Source organism: Botryllus schlosseri, chromosome 4 (assembly GCF_051294905.1).
Source record: "Botryllus schlosseri isolate E-star chromosome 4, Bs_hap1, whole genome shotgun sequence".
Lineage (NCBI taxonomy): Eukaryota > Metazoa > Chordata > Ascidiacea > Stolidobranchia > Styelidae > Botryllus > Botryllus schlosseri.
Window position 1 is genome coordinate 25,160,116 of NC_137239.1, and position 17,779 is coordinate 25,177,894.

General features: G+C 41.3%; 1 long non-coding RNA gene across 1 annotated transcript; it reads right to left on the reverse strand.

Moving 5' to 3' along the window:
• Window positions 1-5,534: 5,534 nt before the first annotated feature.
• LOC145437532 (uncharacterized) lies at window positions 5,535-6,198 on the reverse strand. The gene is made up of 2 exons (XR_013914682.1): window positions 6,004-6,198; window positions 5,535-5,878 (listed from the first exon to the last, which is right to left on the reverse strand). It is a non-coding gene; the product is annotated as an uncharacterized LOC145437532 (long non-coding RNA).
• Window positions 6,199-17,779: the final 11,581 nt, after the last annotated feature.

Genomic DNA, 17,779 nt, shown 5'->3' on the forward strand with positions numbered 1-17,779 from the left:
GCAGTTTTCCCTACAGCAGGGTTTGAAATCAGCGGTTTACGCCAGGGAGATGCTGATAGACATATGTCATCAGGTTGAGAAGTCATGGTTTTGAATTGACATGTAGGATTTGGAGTATCAGCCAGAGCGAATGGGGCTATGCAGTATTGACCGTTATGGTAGTCACAGATTTCGACTGGCAAATGCAAATAGATTCGATTCCTAGATGGAATGAATCGGGGTCACGTAAAATTCTGTTTCATGTGACTCAATTCCAGTAATGAGATTACATGTCGCTCCATCGTGTAAACCTGTAAAGCAAACCATATATAAGTAGCTGGCTTCGAAAGCATCTATATCAAAGCTCGCTTACCCCGGCGGAGATACGCCGCAGGAGAAATGATAATAGACAGTGATGCTTCTCGAATACAAGCAATATGCCTTGAGGTACAGGTCAGAGTCAAGGGCAAAATGCAGTGATTTTGAGGAATCGCCGAAACTAGTTCATACTGAAGTAGAAAACGTCAGGTGTGAAGCATACATTAGAGTGGGCCTATAGTTACTGTGAGAAAGTAGATTTGAGCGATACGTCGTGGGCGATACCAAATCAGATATAAGCCTAGTTAATCCAAGGGTTCCCAAGCTAGGGGTCATTTGCCTATTCTCTGGGGTCGTGGAGACGAAAATTGAATACCAATGACTATTAGGGTTGCATTTAAAAAAAAAATCAATTTAAAACAAACATGATTAAAACATGGCCCCTTTTTAAAACATGTTTTTTGACTATTTTTAAAAGAAAAATCAATTTAAAACAAACATGATTAAAACATGGCCCTTTTTTAAAATATGTTTTTTTACTGTTTTCTTTATGCATGACGTCATGAATCTTTTATTGTAACGTCACAGTGGATCGACATTTACGATTGAAAATATAGGGTAAATTTGGCTCCTTTGATGGAAAAGGCTTCCAACCCCCGTCCTAAAAGGACCAAAACATATCTTTGACTAGGACTGCATTGCTGTATGTAGCATTTTCACGGTCAGCGGTCATCCAGCGTTGATCACTTGCTACCTTCGTTTAATTTTTTTCTTTTTTCTTTTTTATCTAACATATTTTACCGCCAGACTGTATAGAGCCAAATGTACCTGTTTGTTGCTGGTGTGACCTTCAAGGTCTTATCGATCATTCCTGTCTGACACCGAATACCGTGCATGCATATTTTCTGTACCACCATCATTGCCGTCTGTTTGTTCTATATTTTGGTTAGATGAAAAAAGAGAGACTCTCTCTTTCTCTCGCTCTCCATTAAAACCTCGATCGGTACCAATGACCTATATCCAACTGTTGAACCGACGACGATTTCGAGGGTTTCAACAATTCCCTATCGGATATGTTAACTATATCGGGTACAAATCGTCCGTAGGCTTATACTACATGTTTTTTTTTAAACTATTTACACGGCATAATTATGCAACTTCAAAATCACATTTTTAAAACACTATTCAAAGCATGTTTTAAGCAAAATGTTTCCAAACATCATTTGTTTTAAATGAAACCCTATTTACAAGAATGTCAATTGGACGGATGATATCGGCGGTTCATTTCTGAATGTTTTATTGTTTAGTTATCTTTTCAAAATATAGATGAAAACACGACCTCTGAGGAATGCGAGCCCGGTAAACAAGGTACCAGATCAGTCAAAGCTTCATTTTAAAGCGCCATCAACTATAACTTAATGTTTGTGTCTGGCTATCACTATAAAGATAAAAGTGTCAGGGGCATAGTAAAATCAATAAGACGCTAAATTTCCATCCAGGAAAACTACCAGAGACTGAAAGTGCTATACATGTTAACAGTATAATACGTACGTACAGTCGTACACACATGCTCGGTGCGGCCCTATGACTTAAAGATCTGTATTTCACGTGGCGCACTTGACTATACCTCGATTGGATTTACATGAAATCGTTCCAAAGACCAATACGTTGCTTTAGTCTTGATTGAAGACGGAGGTTGACGAGTTCATATAATTCATAATTGCTATTAATGCGCACATAGTCTCCAGATTCACACGTAGGCCGCGAGTAGGTCTGGGAGAAGGTACTGAACATTTTTTAGTAAACAGCACGCCAAATTGAGAGGTGGGGTCGCGCAACATGTTCAAATCGAAACTCTGGTTCGCAACCACTGCTTTAGTCTCTATATAGGCAAAAAATCGTAGCTCGACATTTGAGATTCGTCTGGTGCCCATTGCTTTCAGAGTAGAAACTGATATGATGTTATGACCCCTGAACTATTCAAGCCGGTTGTCCGACATTTGATCATGCGACAAAATTAATAAACGACAGTTGAACGAAATAGACATGCGACACTTCTGCCTACAGGGTCCCGGAACCCTTGAACCTTTGTATTTCCATGAGAGCCGTATGATATTTTTTCAAAATTTAAGGAAACTAACATATGGTTACATATTACCATATTTCTGCGGCTCAAAATCCGGACATTCTTTAGCGCCCATTATCGCGTTTTAAAATGAGGTATGAACAAATTGTCTGTCAACATGTCGCGGGTCGCCACACCAGCAATGCTTTGTCGATAGATGGCATACAGTAGTGGATTTTTGGATATGGTGTCGTGAAGTCACTATAGGTCAGTTCTTTTCAAAGCTGTTGGATAGTACGCACTTGTGCGGATAAAATAATTGCACTGCGCATGAAAATAATGAATATTTTTTACTCTTTCTGATGCGGAATAATTAAAATAAACTTAATAAGAAATTTAGGTGCAGTGACTCCCTAACGATTGGCGCTGCGACGCAATTGTATAAACTTGTTTGACTTACGACGAACCACTAAACGTAGCTTTTAGAATAACTTTGTCGAGCGACATATAGTGTAATGGGCTATGCGTCCGGCTTCTCGGTCGGTAGGTCGTGGGTTCGATCCCCGGCCGGGTCATACCAAAGACTCGAAAATTTGTATCAGCAGCTATCCTGCTAGGCGCTCAGCAATCACGGATAGCATGGAGGAGAAAAAAACCGGGGTGCAGACTATAGATGACCTCACGGCCGTATAGCAACTCCGTCGTCGAAGCATCTCGGTGGTGCAGGCGAAGAAGAATATCATCTCTGTCACCCGCACCAGCCGTAGTGAATTACTACTTGCGCACTATTATCATTACGGAATCAATGGTCGGTTCGAAAACGGGTGTAGAGACAGGCAGAGACTGAATCAGCTTTCTTTATTTCAACAATCATCATAATTTCATAATAGCAGTTCGAATGGCACGACGCATGAGAATAGTCGTGATTTTCAACCTTTTTGCAAAATAGATTTCATTCGCACAAACCAACCGAAAGTTATACAAAAAGAAGATGAAGACACTCAACAATATTTTGTTCAGGTGTGCAACAAATTGGCTGCTATAGCTTAGGCCATCAAGTGGCTCAGGCAACTCGTTTCCCACGTATTGATTTCAACTATTTCAATAAAACCCTTCTCGGCCAAACAAGTTGTTGGGTTTTGTACAAGAACGTCTACGAGTGCTTGGATGGCCATGAACAGTGACATGACTTTTAAAACAAGGGTGTTTTAAAACACATTGTTTAAAACATGTTTTATATGACGTCTTTTAAACAAATGCCTGCTCGGATTTTTTTTCGAACGTTGTCTAATTATGCCATAATTGTGTAAATACGTCTAAAAACCATGTAGTGTGAGCCCATGAACGATTTGCACCCAAAAAAGTCGACGTATACGATGTGTGTTTGGGGGGAGGGGGTTAGAACCCTCGAAATCGTCGTCGGTTCAACAGTTTTTGCACGTAGATATAGATCATTGGTACGGAATGGGTGTTCCGATGATGATGACCGCCGACCGTAAAAATGCTACATATAGCGATGTATAGTCCTGGTTAAAGATATTTTTGCTCTGCTTATGACAGTAATCGGAAGCCCTTTTCGTCGGTGGAGCCATATTTACCCAATATTTTCAATTGTCAATGCCAATCCACTGTGACGTCACAAGCAGATATTCGTGATGTCATAGCTAAAAACATAGAAAATCATGTTTGAAACAAGGGCATTGTTTTAAACATGTTTTTCTTAAATTGATTTTTGTTTTAAATGCAACCCAATTGTTTACCCCAAAGAATGTAGAAGGACAAGAAGTGCGAGGTCATTGTGTCGTCATTTGATTGTTACGTAGGGCGTCCGCCATTTTGGTCCTGAAGCTGCAGCGATCCATCGTTGATTTGCCTATAGACGCTCTCGTCGGTTCTCCTAAAATTGACTTTTTGAATGATTTCCACCAGTTTATTCGTAAAGTCACAGTATTAATGTTCAATTTATAACATTACTAAGTATTTGAAACGAACACTAAGCCGAGAATATACATAATTCAAAAAGTAGGGCTGTTTATATAGGCCTACACCCTACATGAAGAGGTAGGCCTACTCGGTAGCTAAGCCCTTCCTACTTTTGCAAAGTGCTTGAGTAGTTTTTCTCTAGTTGCAGTACTTAACCAAGTAAATCTCATTATCCTATACCTCGCTCAGCATCATATCATCTACAGGCCTTGAAATACGGGGGCGGGGCCATGTCACACTTGTCACAGTTTATGAAAGAAGTCGCATCACTGGGGTGAAAAAGTATAGCAAGACTATTCTATAAAAATACATCGCGAATGGAATTGTCCATGGGTGCCATTCATAACTACTTTGGGCTGCTTCGAAAAGCACTTTATATTTCTACGTGTACTTAAGTCGAATTAGGCGTCGCTACTATTACTTGTACTTGAGTAGGTTTCTTGATCACATTTGCCTATGAAGCAATTATAAATATAAAACAGCCGACTATAATGATAGCTGTCGCATCAACAGCAACAGTACGGATGAAGGAACAATAAATATGAGAAACAACAATAGCCTACACGTGATATTTAGAAATCCATGTATACAAGTAGCATATATTGCTATACTATATCGCGTCTACTTTGTGAAGCATGAAGTTCAGTCGGCTGTCTTAGTTGACGTAGGCTACCAAACGAGCGAATTTAATCCGAAGTCGAATTCATCACCTTTGGGACAGCTACATTCAGGAACACAATGTAGTTCCTGTCATGAAAGCTAGCTTGTCAGATGTCCAGATCTTTGCAATCAAATCCAGGACCAAATGTACCGGATTCCAGCGGCTAATTAACGTAGCCTATAATACCACCAGTTCACACAGCGCTCGATAAAACGGTATTCTCAGGTATTCATATCTAAAGATCGGTTATAACTATTAAAGATCGAAGACTAAAAATCTCTATACTGTGGTTCTACAAGGTTTCCAGGTGAAAACCTGGTTTTCGTTGATGGTGTCGATCGTCGCTCTATTTGTACCCACAGGCCAACTGTCTGTCCTTCCCGTTTCACACCGTCGATCTGATCCTATCGTTAAAAAACTTCTTATCACCTTCTGCATTCTTTTCGTCGTATCAGAGTTTACTTTCAACTACCCTGATTGAAAACGATCATAAACTGTATGCATTCGCCTATAATCACAACATTCGGATATATCATCATCACACTTTATTAAACTTTTTATCGAATCAGTACACCACAAGATTACGATAGAATATAATGAAAAGACGGAAGGGTGCCGAAACGACTTTGAGTAATCTTTTAATCAGACAACTACCTTGGCCTACAGCATGTAAATAAGAGTCATGCACACTGGATCTAAGAAAGGATAACATAAGAGGAACAAGCGACAAAAATTAATGCAGCATATGTCGGTAGGCGAGGTCGATATGACAGGTTATAGGTTAGGTCAGGTAATCAAAGTCGAACACCCTGTGTTGGCGTGTATTTATCCCGCTGGCAACTTATCTTCCATATCCGCCTTCTCTTCATCCGCTGGAGATCGTTACAAAGCATTGCGAGATGCGCAATTTGGTGCAGCACAAAGTACTTGCTGTACGGTAGTCCGGGTATATTTGAAATAAGAACAACGTGTAGACAACGAAAGAATATTAACTGACCTTGGTTTCGTCGTGAAATATACAAGCAATCCAGCATAATTCCATAAATATCACTGTTAACAGCGCCGAAAACTACAGCCGCACGCATATAGCTTCAGGTTGTTTGTTTTGGTTTTTGAGGACCAAAATGGATGCCGCTGCGCAACAATCGCATGACGCAACAATGACCTCACACTTCTTGTCCTTCTATATTCTTTGGTTTACCCTATTCATTTTTAGTCATCATCTTATCAAAGCTTGTACTCAGCTAGGGTACTCGTTTTTAGTTGGCGCTCATGGTGTTTCGATATCTATCATTTTACACCAGACCGATATTACATGTTATGATTCCACTCTTTTTGTAGAGCACAGCTAACTCAGATCGGGTTGCGAGGAGAAGCCTAGATCAATTTCCAACAACTAGGAAGGAATTCTGTGTTCGCGCCCTGACGGACTCGGACACGCAAACTGTTGGTATTGCAGCGGTGCAACTTAGCACTACGCTATCTCGCTTCGCGCGAACCAACGTCACCACATATCTTATTTTTAAATGGGTAGCCCTCCATCAAATACTCGTAATTTATAGAAATTGGCATTTCGGCGCCGGCAATTACCGCGTCATGACATAAAGTTTCGACCAACATGCGACTATACGCGTGTGTTCTGCCAAAAGCATCGGCCGAGAGAAGACCGTGATCGAAAAGGACCTCCGCAAGTTGGCCGAGACCTTCGATATCCAGTTTAGACACAATACACATAGGTGTCTGATTGGTCATTGTGCATATTGTTAATTATGTATTGATTACGGGCCCTAAATTTTCCAATACACCGCCTCCTTCACGCCTTCCGGTAAATCTTTGATTACATTGACTGAAAGATGGTAAAAAATATATCCAATTACTAATATTATTGACGAAATTCAGTCTTAAATTTGAATTTCCTTCGCACTTCGCGCGACTAGACATAACAGCGAACTTGGGTGATCGAGTAGCGATAGAAAGGGGGCGAGTCAAGGGAAGTTTGGTTGGACACCCTATGAGAAAAGCCAAGACCAAAGTTTTTTTTGGGGGGGCCTGGCAAAGTGATGTTTAGGTCCTGGTTTCCGGCCGTCAACATGCAATTCGAATTTAGATATTGGGCCCGAAAGCCAGCATATAGATAGAATAAATATATAGCATATTCGCGGATGTTCGTCATTCCTTGGAAGATTTCGTAAACCAACATTCAGTGTATATATTATGAGATATATTCAACTTGGAAATTCTCTACGATTTAGTGGCGATGAAGTTTTCGATTTTAATCTGTACCTTCACCACTACCGGTAAATCTGATCACGTGGGCTTGGAAAGGATAAATAATACGATAAATATAAAATAATAGTAATATGTGCAGTGCAACTACCAATATTATTGGCGGGAAACTCATGAATTTGACAAAGTTACAGAAATGCAGATATACAGAAACTATAGGAAGTATGTATCGACACTGGGTGTGTCAAATTTGTCAATGTCGCCAATGCCGACAATACCAACAACTATTCTACTTGAGTTGAGTGGCATTGAAATTAGAATTTGAAATGTAGCTACACTATGTTTTCCAAATTAGATTCAAAGAAAGAAAAACTGGAAATTATATTATTATTTTTATAATAAGAGCATATAGAAACAGTTCCCAAATTGGACCAGAAGTATATTACCGGCATTTCGATCAAATTATAGTCTGCAATCGGACAACTGGAAATATCTAGTTGTCCAATTCTGACTCTAGGAACTATTGCATTATTATGAATAGCAGGCCGTAACCAGGGGGTTGAGCGTCGAAACCGCACCCCCATTTCAGACTTTAGGACGTTATATATTTTTGTCCTTGATGTTTTTGCGGCATATACACCGACTCATGATATGCATGCATATTGCATATACATACGACCTGCTGTGCATATACATAGGCAACAATGCGTGCATGATGCGCATATGCCGCTCGACGAGGAAGGTGCAGAACAGCCTCGTAAGGCTTTCTAAGTCTCGCGACACCCCTCCAATCCTCCATGCCAGTGCTTTTCAACCTGTGTGACGGTTCGCACTTGTGCGAAGGAAAAGAATTTCAGTGCGAATGACAAGCCTGGTGCGAATGAAAAATCCGGATGAGTGCGAACAATATGCGTGGTGCGAATGGTGCGAATGAAAAATCCGGATGAGTGCGACGCAATTCTAAAATCTTGTTGGTAGCTGTGATTTTCTAGTTCACAAGAGAGGAACGCTCCCGATGCGCTTATATCGCAAAGTTTGAGAAAAATTTTCCGCATGAGGGGATTACGTCACTGCCTAGAAGAAAAGTGGAATCGGTATCACTTGCTCGTAAACATCCGCCGTGCACGGACCGTGTAGGTAGGTAATGACAGCCGATGTCAGTGTTGACATTTGGCGTATTTGAATGCAAAGTATTGTAATTTTGGCACATATTCAAGTTGGTTGGCATCAAAATTTAGCGCTTATCACGTTGGCACTTTCGACTTTCTTCAACTATAACAATTATCACATTAGATCTGTAACAAGTGCTGTCTACTCGTGTACCTAACCAAGTATTAGAGGCTGTTAAAAATACAATTAGAGTAAACATATTGGTCTCTTACGTCCACGTCCGATGAATTTTGATCATGCAATACATCGAATCATTAAGTCTCTGGGCAGTTTACTGACCATTGCAATAGCCTGTTTGTAATGCGGACTACACCATATAGGCTTAGACACGAGTCTAAGTACGAATTAAGCCTAAGCCTGTTCAAAAATAACCGTCATCAATTACTGGGAATGTGTGGGTTTGTATAGCGATACATTGCTGTTTTCAACGCCCACCGTAGCCCGTACCATCCAATCGGCTAACATACCTTAGTACGGGGAAGCATCTTTTTGAATGCTGTCAGAAAACGAACCAAAGGTGCTAGTCGCAACATTGATGCTAGGATTCAAGTGCAGTTTCACTCTGTTGTTCGTTCTAAATGCGAACACATTCACATGGCGATGACGTAACATGTCGATTTAGTGGAAAAGTGATATTGTTGCGAGTGAACAATGTTCTTGGATTCGCCCTTTAAGCTTCGAAGAAAATCACTGCACGATCACCCCGGAAAAAGCAACGAACACTTCGAGAACAACGGAAGGGCGATATCTGTGATTTTCCCACTGCGATTTTAGTACTTGATTAATCAATATAATACGATACGCTAAATGTAAAATAATGAAGCTCTGTACCTCCGAGACGCTCTTCGAATACAAAAGCGATAAGTTTCTCTATTTTCTTTTTGTGTAATATATTCCGACTGGCTGGTGCGAATGAAATTTTTTTGAAAAAAAAAAGTGCGAATGGAGCACAAAAAGGTTGAAAAGCACTGCTCCATGCTATCCAGGCAATGCCGAGCGGCAAGCGAGGAAACCACAGATACCAGTTTTACTTTGGTCCGACCCGGCCGGGGACCCGATCTATACCGATCAAGAAGCCGGATGTTCTACCGTTACGATAGTATTTTGTCGTGGCTACCCGCATGCCAACTTCTTTTGCGAGTGCAATTAGGACACATTGTGTAGCTACGATTCTCAAGTAGAATAGTTGTCGACATTGGCGACATTAACAAAACAGACACACCCTATCGACACCCGCCATCAATTGCGCAATGTTTCTCCGCGACGCGAGGTGCACTTTGAACCGACCTCATCGCAATAAGTGCCCTGCATACACAGATAATTGCATTTCGTTAACAAGTTTCATTAAGTTACAATTGAAAAGAAATAACCTCCCAAACTTCAATGACACGAGGATCGACCAGAAATCGATTTGGCGAACACATACCGGGTTTGTTTTCAACGGTGGTGCGACATAAAATCTCAATAGCGGAATTGAGCCATGCAACATTTAGTTTCGACGCCAATATGCGTCTGCCATCGAGACCGACAGCCGCAGCCGGATTCGTTCTAGCAACCAGGATCTGACCAATACTTAAAATCGTACATGTCAATTCAAAACCATGTTCATAGCTTATTCACAACCAGATGACATCTCAGCATCTCCCTGGCGATGACCTGCAATCTCATTGCCATAATCCACAAGTGTGCTATGAAATTATAGGGAAGAAACCCTTAATGTTTTATTATATCGGAATCGCGAAAATTAGTCTTTTCGAGTCCAAATTACATGTTGCCGGTGATCCAAGATCGGTAGTAAGCCACGTCGGAATAAACGCCCGGATTGTTGGCCTGAGCGCATCCGAGCCTAGGTAAACCTCCAACACTTAAGTATCGGAATTCGGAAGTCGACCTCGGTCCGTTGGTGTTGCAGCCGCGGATTATACCACTGCGCTATCTCGCCACCCTTTAGGTAATAGAATACGGCAGAGTTGAACAGTTATAAAATTTATTCGAAACTAAGCGTTTCAGAATTACTTGACGAAAATTACTCGACAAAATATTTAAAAACGAACTATATTAACTTCGAAGATCATTGACGCGAAAGTATCATCATAATCCTAATAAATATTTATCAAATCAATACACCACAAGATTGCGATATAATGAAAAGAGAGGATGGTGTCGAAACGACTAGGAGTAGTCTTGTAATCAGACACACACCTTAGCCTACAGCATGTATATAAAAGTTATGTACAATGGATAAAAGAAAGGATAACATAGAAGTAAGCGACAAAAATGAATGCTGCGTGTGTCGGTAGGCAAGGTCGATATGTGAGATATTGTTGTCCGGTAATCTTGAGGGCTGACTAGTATTGATTCAGTATAAATTGCTTGTATTTCGATTTGAATGTGGACATGCTCGACGACTCTCAGATAGCCGGCGAGATTCCGCCCTGATCATATGGTTTCTGTTCTTCGAGGACGCGCGTGTGTAGGCCTACTATGTAGTAGTTGCAACACTTGAGGAAGTGGGAGCATTGCGAGTTCCGCTTTTGCCTCGGTCCACGCCGTTTTCAAGGTTCAACCAGTGCTGGGATCAAGTCACTACCTTCGAGTCACGAGTCATCTCGAGTCATTGCACATTTTGACTCGAGTCAAGTCAAGTCAATCGATTTTCGAAGGTGACTCGAGTCAAGTCAAGTCACTCGTTTTTGGAGGTGACTCGAGTCAAGTCGAGTCAAGTCAAGTCAAATCAAGTCACAATTCAAGTCAAATTGAATTTTCGAAGTATGAGTGATGATGCAAAGTCATTACATTTTGCTAGCTGTGTGAAAGACAGAGTAATTGGTCATTTATGTTGAATCAAATCACGAATACAAAGTTAAATATACATGCAGAACGACGTTGCATCACTCACGTAGACGTAGAACTGCTAATACAATACGTGAGCAACTGTACAGCAGTGTACCTGTACACTGTTGCACAGCTACATGCTACAGTCAGTTATTATCAGCCAAAATATAGAACCGAATACGAAGCCTCGAGAAGTTGAAATAAATTGATATGGTACAATAGCCTAGACCACCCATCTACACATCCGTGAGAATATAAACGCACAAACTATATTTGTTCGATTTAAATCATACAAGAGGGCTGGTAAATGTGAGCACTGCGCCACGTAATCATTGAGCCGCCTAAGAAGAGCATGTCCACATTCAAGTCGAAATACAAGCAATTACTACTAAGTAAATACAGTCCATCCTCAAGATTACCTGACCACGACTGACCTATCGATCTCGCTTCCCATGACATGCCGCTCTATTTCTTGTCGCTTTCTTTTTCTATACTATATTCTTTACTTTCATTCAGTGTGCATGCCTCCTCTTTACATCGCCTAGGCCAAGGTGGGTGTCAGATTCCATAGACTACTCCTTGTCGCTTCGACATCTTCCTGTCTTTTCATTGTATCGCATTTTTTGTGGTGTATTGAACTGATAAAATTGCTAATAAACCAATGATGATGATGAAGAAACAGAAACACATTTCTGTTTAGATTAATCTTCTACTACTACTTCGATAACGTAATGTGAGATCGTTTAGTTTGCGGTCATTCTATTTGTGGTCTAACAATGGAGGATCAGTGTAACGCAGAATCAGCGAATGACTGGGAGCTTTCACAAGTGACACTGGCGTATCTCGAACAATCCGAACATACACAGGATACAGTGATTCATTCGACACCGTGTACTTGATGACTTGAAATTGACTCGTAAATTTTGCTCCAAGTCACGAGTCAATGCACTATTTTGAAGCTCCGAGTCAAGTCAAGTCAAGTCATTTTTCCAAAGTGACTCGAGTCAAGTCAAGTCATACGAAAAAGTTGACTCGAGTCATCCCAACACTGCCAATCGCTGGACCTGAATACCACAATGAATGATGGAGTATCGGCCCTGGTCCAGTAGTGACAGAGCTAATTACCGTCTAAGCATCCAAAATCTTCTCTGTGATCTCAATCGAGGCCTGATCGCGTAAGCTGCTGCCATAATTCGCGCATTTCTGCCGCTGCGGTTCAAACAACGGTTTGGTCTACACTCTACAGGCAAGAACGGAGGAACTCTTTCTCAGGTTTCCGATACGCCGCAGCAACAACAGATATACTGCGTTTCCATGCACGGCCGATGGGCCCATTTTCGAGAGATTCGACCGACGAACGAGAGAATTTTGTTGCGCATTCACAGATTGCACACCCACGTCGGCCGACTCGTCGGCCATCGAGTGAATCATTCGGCTTAGCCCTTCGGCCATGCTTGCGCTGTGTCTTGGATTAGCGAATTGGTATACGCTACTTACAACACACTTTTCGTATCAACCTGACTATGGCTGCACTCCGGGCGGATCTTGGACGCCTTGAAAAACCCGGATTTAATTATGATTGCAATGGAATTTAGTAGTACCGGTACTGCTACGAATTACCCGTAGGCTACCGAGATCTTCGCGATCTGATCACATACGCTGCTGCCACAATTCGAGGGTTTGTGTTCTGGTGCATGGGTACAATACAAACTATACCGTTTGACCACAAACTAGGTGAACTTATTCACATTCCCTTGTAAGCAAATCATCAACAGGACACTGGAAGTTCATGTCTGAATCATGACGACGAAACAGTAGTACCGGTAGACTACTGGACAAGTTACTATTCTGCGCTCGAAATTATTGGACCACGATATCTATATCCCCCACATACTAAGATATGCCACCAATTTTCATCTTTTTTCCATTTTATTTTATCTTCAGTTAGTTTTAAGCAATTGGTTCATCATGACCATTTTACATTTTGGATGGATTTAGGCCTACGTGTTCGATGTTAAAGCGTGTTGTTTGACTGAAAGACCGCTACAAGTCATCTCGGCTCATTCCTACCTAGTCATTTATCGCAATCTTGTGATTATTATGAAATTATTACATAAAGTAAGCCAAAAACGTCATTGCGATCGCTTCGCCCACCTAGTTCGGCCAAGTCACGGTCGGATTACGCCTGGTCATCGAGAGACGGCCGACATGTACAACGCATGCGTCATGGCCTTTCGGCCGACCGTCGGCCGAGCATGGAAACGAAGTAATAGACATGGCAAAGTGACATAAATTTGGTAAATATTTGTAACAACAACAAGAGACGAAATAACATCCTTCTTTGAATCATGGTAGCGCAGTAGGTAGGCGTACATATAACAAGCAAGAGTCATGAAAGCTTCACACCAATCACGTGCCTTGTTCGGCCAAGTCACGGTTGACTTACGCCTTGTCACGGTTGACTTACGCCTTGTCACGGAAACACGGCCGACATGTACAACGCATGCGCCATGGCCTTTCGGCCGACCGGGGTGTCTTTGATTTGTACATGTCGCCAATGTCGCCAATGTCACCAATGTCACCAATGTCGAAGTCTATCTATTTTGTCAATGTCGCCAATGTCACCAATGTCGGCAATGTCGGCAATGTCGCCAATGTCGGCAATGTCGCCAATGTCACCAATGTCGCCAATGTCACCAATGCCGCCAATGCCGACATTGCCGACAATGCCGCCATTGCCGACAATGCCGACATTGCCGACGATGCCGCTCGGGGGCCGAAACTAGGATACTGTAATGACTCGACTCGACTTGAATCAATCTTGGTATTGACTTGACCTGCACTCGGCTACTCAAGTACTTCGACTATCTCGCTACATACTACGCGATTCTTGACGGGAAGACCTGAAGATTGCATGGCCACAAACGCAAATTATTTCTAACTAATCATATTACGTTTCGCTGCAACTTTCGCCTCGTGTTTTGAAAACACTGTTATGTTGAAGCCTACTATCCAATCTCATTTTCTTGGTGGTTTTGTTGTGATATGTGAAAGCGCGAAACGCGTTTACACAGAGTGTTGAATGTAAGGCATATTCGTAACGACGTGTAGGCCTGAAAGAACTTCATTTACCCGCAAATATTTCATTGTTGTGGTTGAGTGTGATTTGATTTTCGCAATAATTGTTAAAGGATTAGACGATTTGTCTTCTTAGTATGCGGTGAACAGGTCGTGGTGTTTAAGGAATACACAGGTCGTGGTGTTTAAGGAATATAGGTTGGAATTATGAGACAAACTCACAGTGAAATACAAGACTTTTAAATAGGCGGTTGAAAGTTGAGTATATTCATAGACTCGTGTCGGCATCAAATAAGTGTCTATACCCGCGCAGGCTTTCGCCTCGAATTGTGAGTAAACCTGGACTCAGTAGACTCTGAAATTCATTTTATGTTGAAGAACTATCCAATACTGATTCCGTGATGGCTTAATTGTGGTATTTGTAGTCGCGCAAGACTTTTAAATGCGAGGTTAAAAGTTAGGTATATTCCTATAGGCGCGTCTCGACATCAAATAAGTGTCTATACGCGCATACTTTCGCCTCGAATTGTAAGTAAACCAGGACTCAGTAGACTCTGAAATTCATTTTATGTTGAAGAACTATCCAATACTGATTCCGTGATGGCTTAATTGTTGTATTTGAAGTCGCGCAAGACTTTTAAATATGAGGTTAAAAGTTGAGTATATTCATACAGACGCGTGTCGGCATCAAATAAGTGTCTATACCCGCGCAGGCTTTCGCCTCGAATTGTGAGTAAATCTGGACTCAATAGACTCTGAAATTCATTTTATTTCGAAGAACTATCCAATGCCGACTCTGTGATGGCTTATTCGTTGTATTTGAAGTCGCGCAAGACTTTTAAATATGAGGTTAAAAGTTAGGTATATTCCTATAGGCGCGTCTCGACATCAAATAAGTGTCTATACGCGCATACTTTCGCCTCGAATTGTAAGTAAACCAGGACTCAGTAGACTCTGAAATTCATTTTATGTTGAAGAACTATCCAATACTGATTCCGTGATGGCTTAATTGTTGTATTTGAAGTCGCGCAAGACTTTTAAATATGAGGTTAAAAGTTGAGTATATTCATACAGACGCGTGTCGGCATCAAATAAGTGTCTATAACCGCGCAGGCTTTCGCCTCGAATTGTGAGTAAATCTGGACTCAGTAGACTCTGAAATTCATTTTATTTCGAAGAACTATCCAATGCCGACTCTGTGATGGCTTAATCGTTGTATTTGAAGTCGCGCAAGACTTTTGAATAGGCGGTTAAAAGTTGAGTATATTCATATAGACGCGTGTCGGCATCAAATAAGTGTCAATACCCGCGCAGGCTTTCGCCTCTAATTGTGAGTAAACCTGGACTCAGTAGACTCTGAAATTCATTTTATTTTGAATAACTATCAATGCCGACTCTGTGATGGCCTAATTGTTGTATTTGAAGTCGCGCAAGACTTTTAAATATGCGGTTGAAAGTTGAGTATATTCCTATAGACGCGTGTCGGCATCAAATAAGTGTCTATACCCGCGCAGGCTTTCGCCTCGAATTGTGAGTAAACCTGGACTCAGTAGACTCTGAAATTCATTTTATTTCGAAGAACTATCCAATTCCGATTCCGTGCCGAGATGGTTTAATTGTTATAATTGAAGTCGCCCAAGATCTTAAATTAGAATGTTGCAAGTATGGTATATTCCTATGGACGCCTATATAATCATCAAATGAGGGTTACCGGGCAAGCTTTCGCCTAAATTGTGAGTAAACCTGGACTCAGTAAGCTCTGAAAATATTTGATGGTGAAGAATCATGCGATCCCGTGATCTTGATAGATTTGTTGTGATATCTGCAAGCGCGCAACACTGAATTAGAATCAATCAATCAGTCATTTATATTATTATATTCATCGAATATATTGTTTGAACGTATATTACTCGATATATTTGTGAAAATAATGTGCCAAATAACGATATTGTATCAATTTTGGTCTTTAATTTCAGATATTCAGAGCGGGGGAGATAGCGTAGTGGTGACGATAAGCGCCTACCAAGCAGGCGGAACGGGTTTGATTCCCGTCGGAGATTCATTTGGGCTCCTCTTCCCCCGCTGTCGCCGTTCTTACAGCGACAAAAAAAGCCCAGAAAATAGACCCAAAAAAGAAAGCACTCACAAGGAATGGAAAGAACTATTAGAAAGGGCCGTGGCTTCAAAAAGATCAACATCGAAAAAGAAAAAGAACTGTGACATCGGGCACTCTAGGCCGAGGTGGATGTTTGAGTAAGCGATCGCTACTGATGCCTCGTGTCGTTCGACATCCTCCTATCTGATCGTTACATTGCATTGTGTCTTATCGCCTTGTACATTGTGTGTAGCTTGTCCAGATGAAAATTATAACCCAATGTATTGTATAGACTCATTCCAAAATCCCACCCTCGAAGTCGAAATTCCGTGTCACTTGACTGTTGACACGCATAGGGTTAATCTCCACAATTCGTTCTCAACAATGTTTCACGTGAACGTTCGCGGTGTTTCACGTGTCTGCAAAGATTCCGCTGAGATTCCGCCAGGATGACTGCAGTGTGAAAGGGTATGGTAGTTGAATATGGTCAACAGTCATTCACGTAACAGAATGACGATCAGAATTAGGTAAAAGTGGCTTTCACTACCAAGACCTGACCTTGGCCACCTTGGGATCTCGCCTTCCGTGGCATGCCACCTCATTTTGTTGCTTTTTGCTATCTTCTTTTATACTTTTCATTCAATGCGCATGCCTCCTCTTTACATCACCTAAAGAAGGAAGGTGGGTGTCTGATTTCAAAGACTACTCCAAGTGGTTTCGACACCTTCCGATCTTTTCATTGTATCGCAATTTTTGTGGTGTATTGAACTGATAAAAATTGCTAACAAACCGAACCGATGTTGGAACTAGCACCGAGCCTGAATCTGCTGAATGTGATGTATTGAAATTATGAAATTAGTGAATAATCCTGCCTGAGATATATTCCCCAAGAAGAGCAAAACCAAAGTATAGTGTGATATTATTGAAGTACAGTGGCATTTTTAAATATAGCTGTTGAGATAGCGGGAGCCCTGATTGGAATCGCTGGCCTTTTTTGCCTGATATATCAGGTGAGCACGAGCAGCGATGATTTTCCAAGTTGAAGTAATTTAATAAAAAATAAAACATAGTGTGAGCACAGGACACCGATTCCATACAGGGCGAGAGCTGCATTTTCGAAGGAAAATTGCGACTTGAATGGAGTCAGGACTCAATAAGTCATTACAACCCTTGATATTAGCCTAGTAGATAGTTGAGTTAGATATAGTAGCAAGTGACTACTGGACCCAAGAACTTACTGTAGCTGTTCTGTTGCCCGTACATTTTTTGCCAACTAATCCTAATGATTCAGTGGAGTTGGCAGGAACTACGTCACAATCAATTAACTTCTATAGTGAATATAACATGTCGGAGAATCACTATACCATTG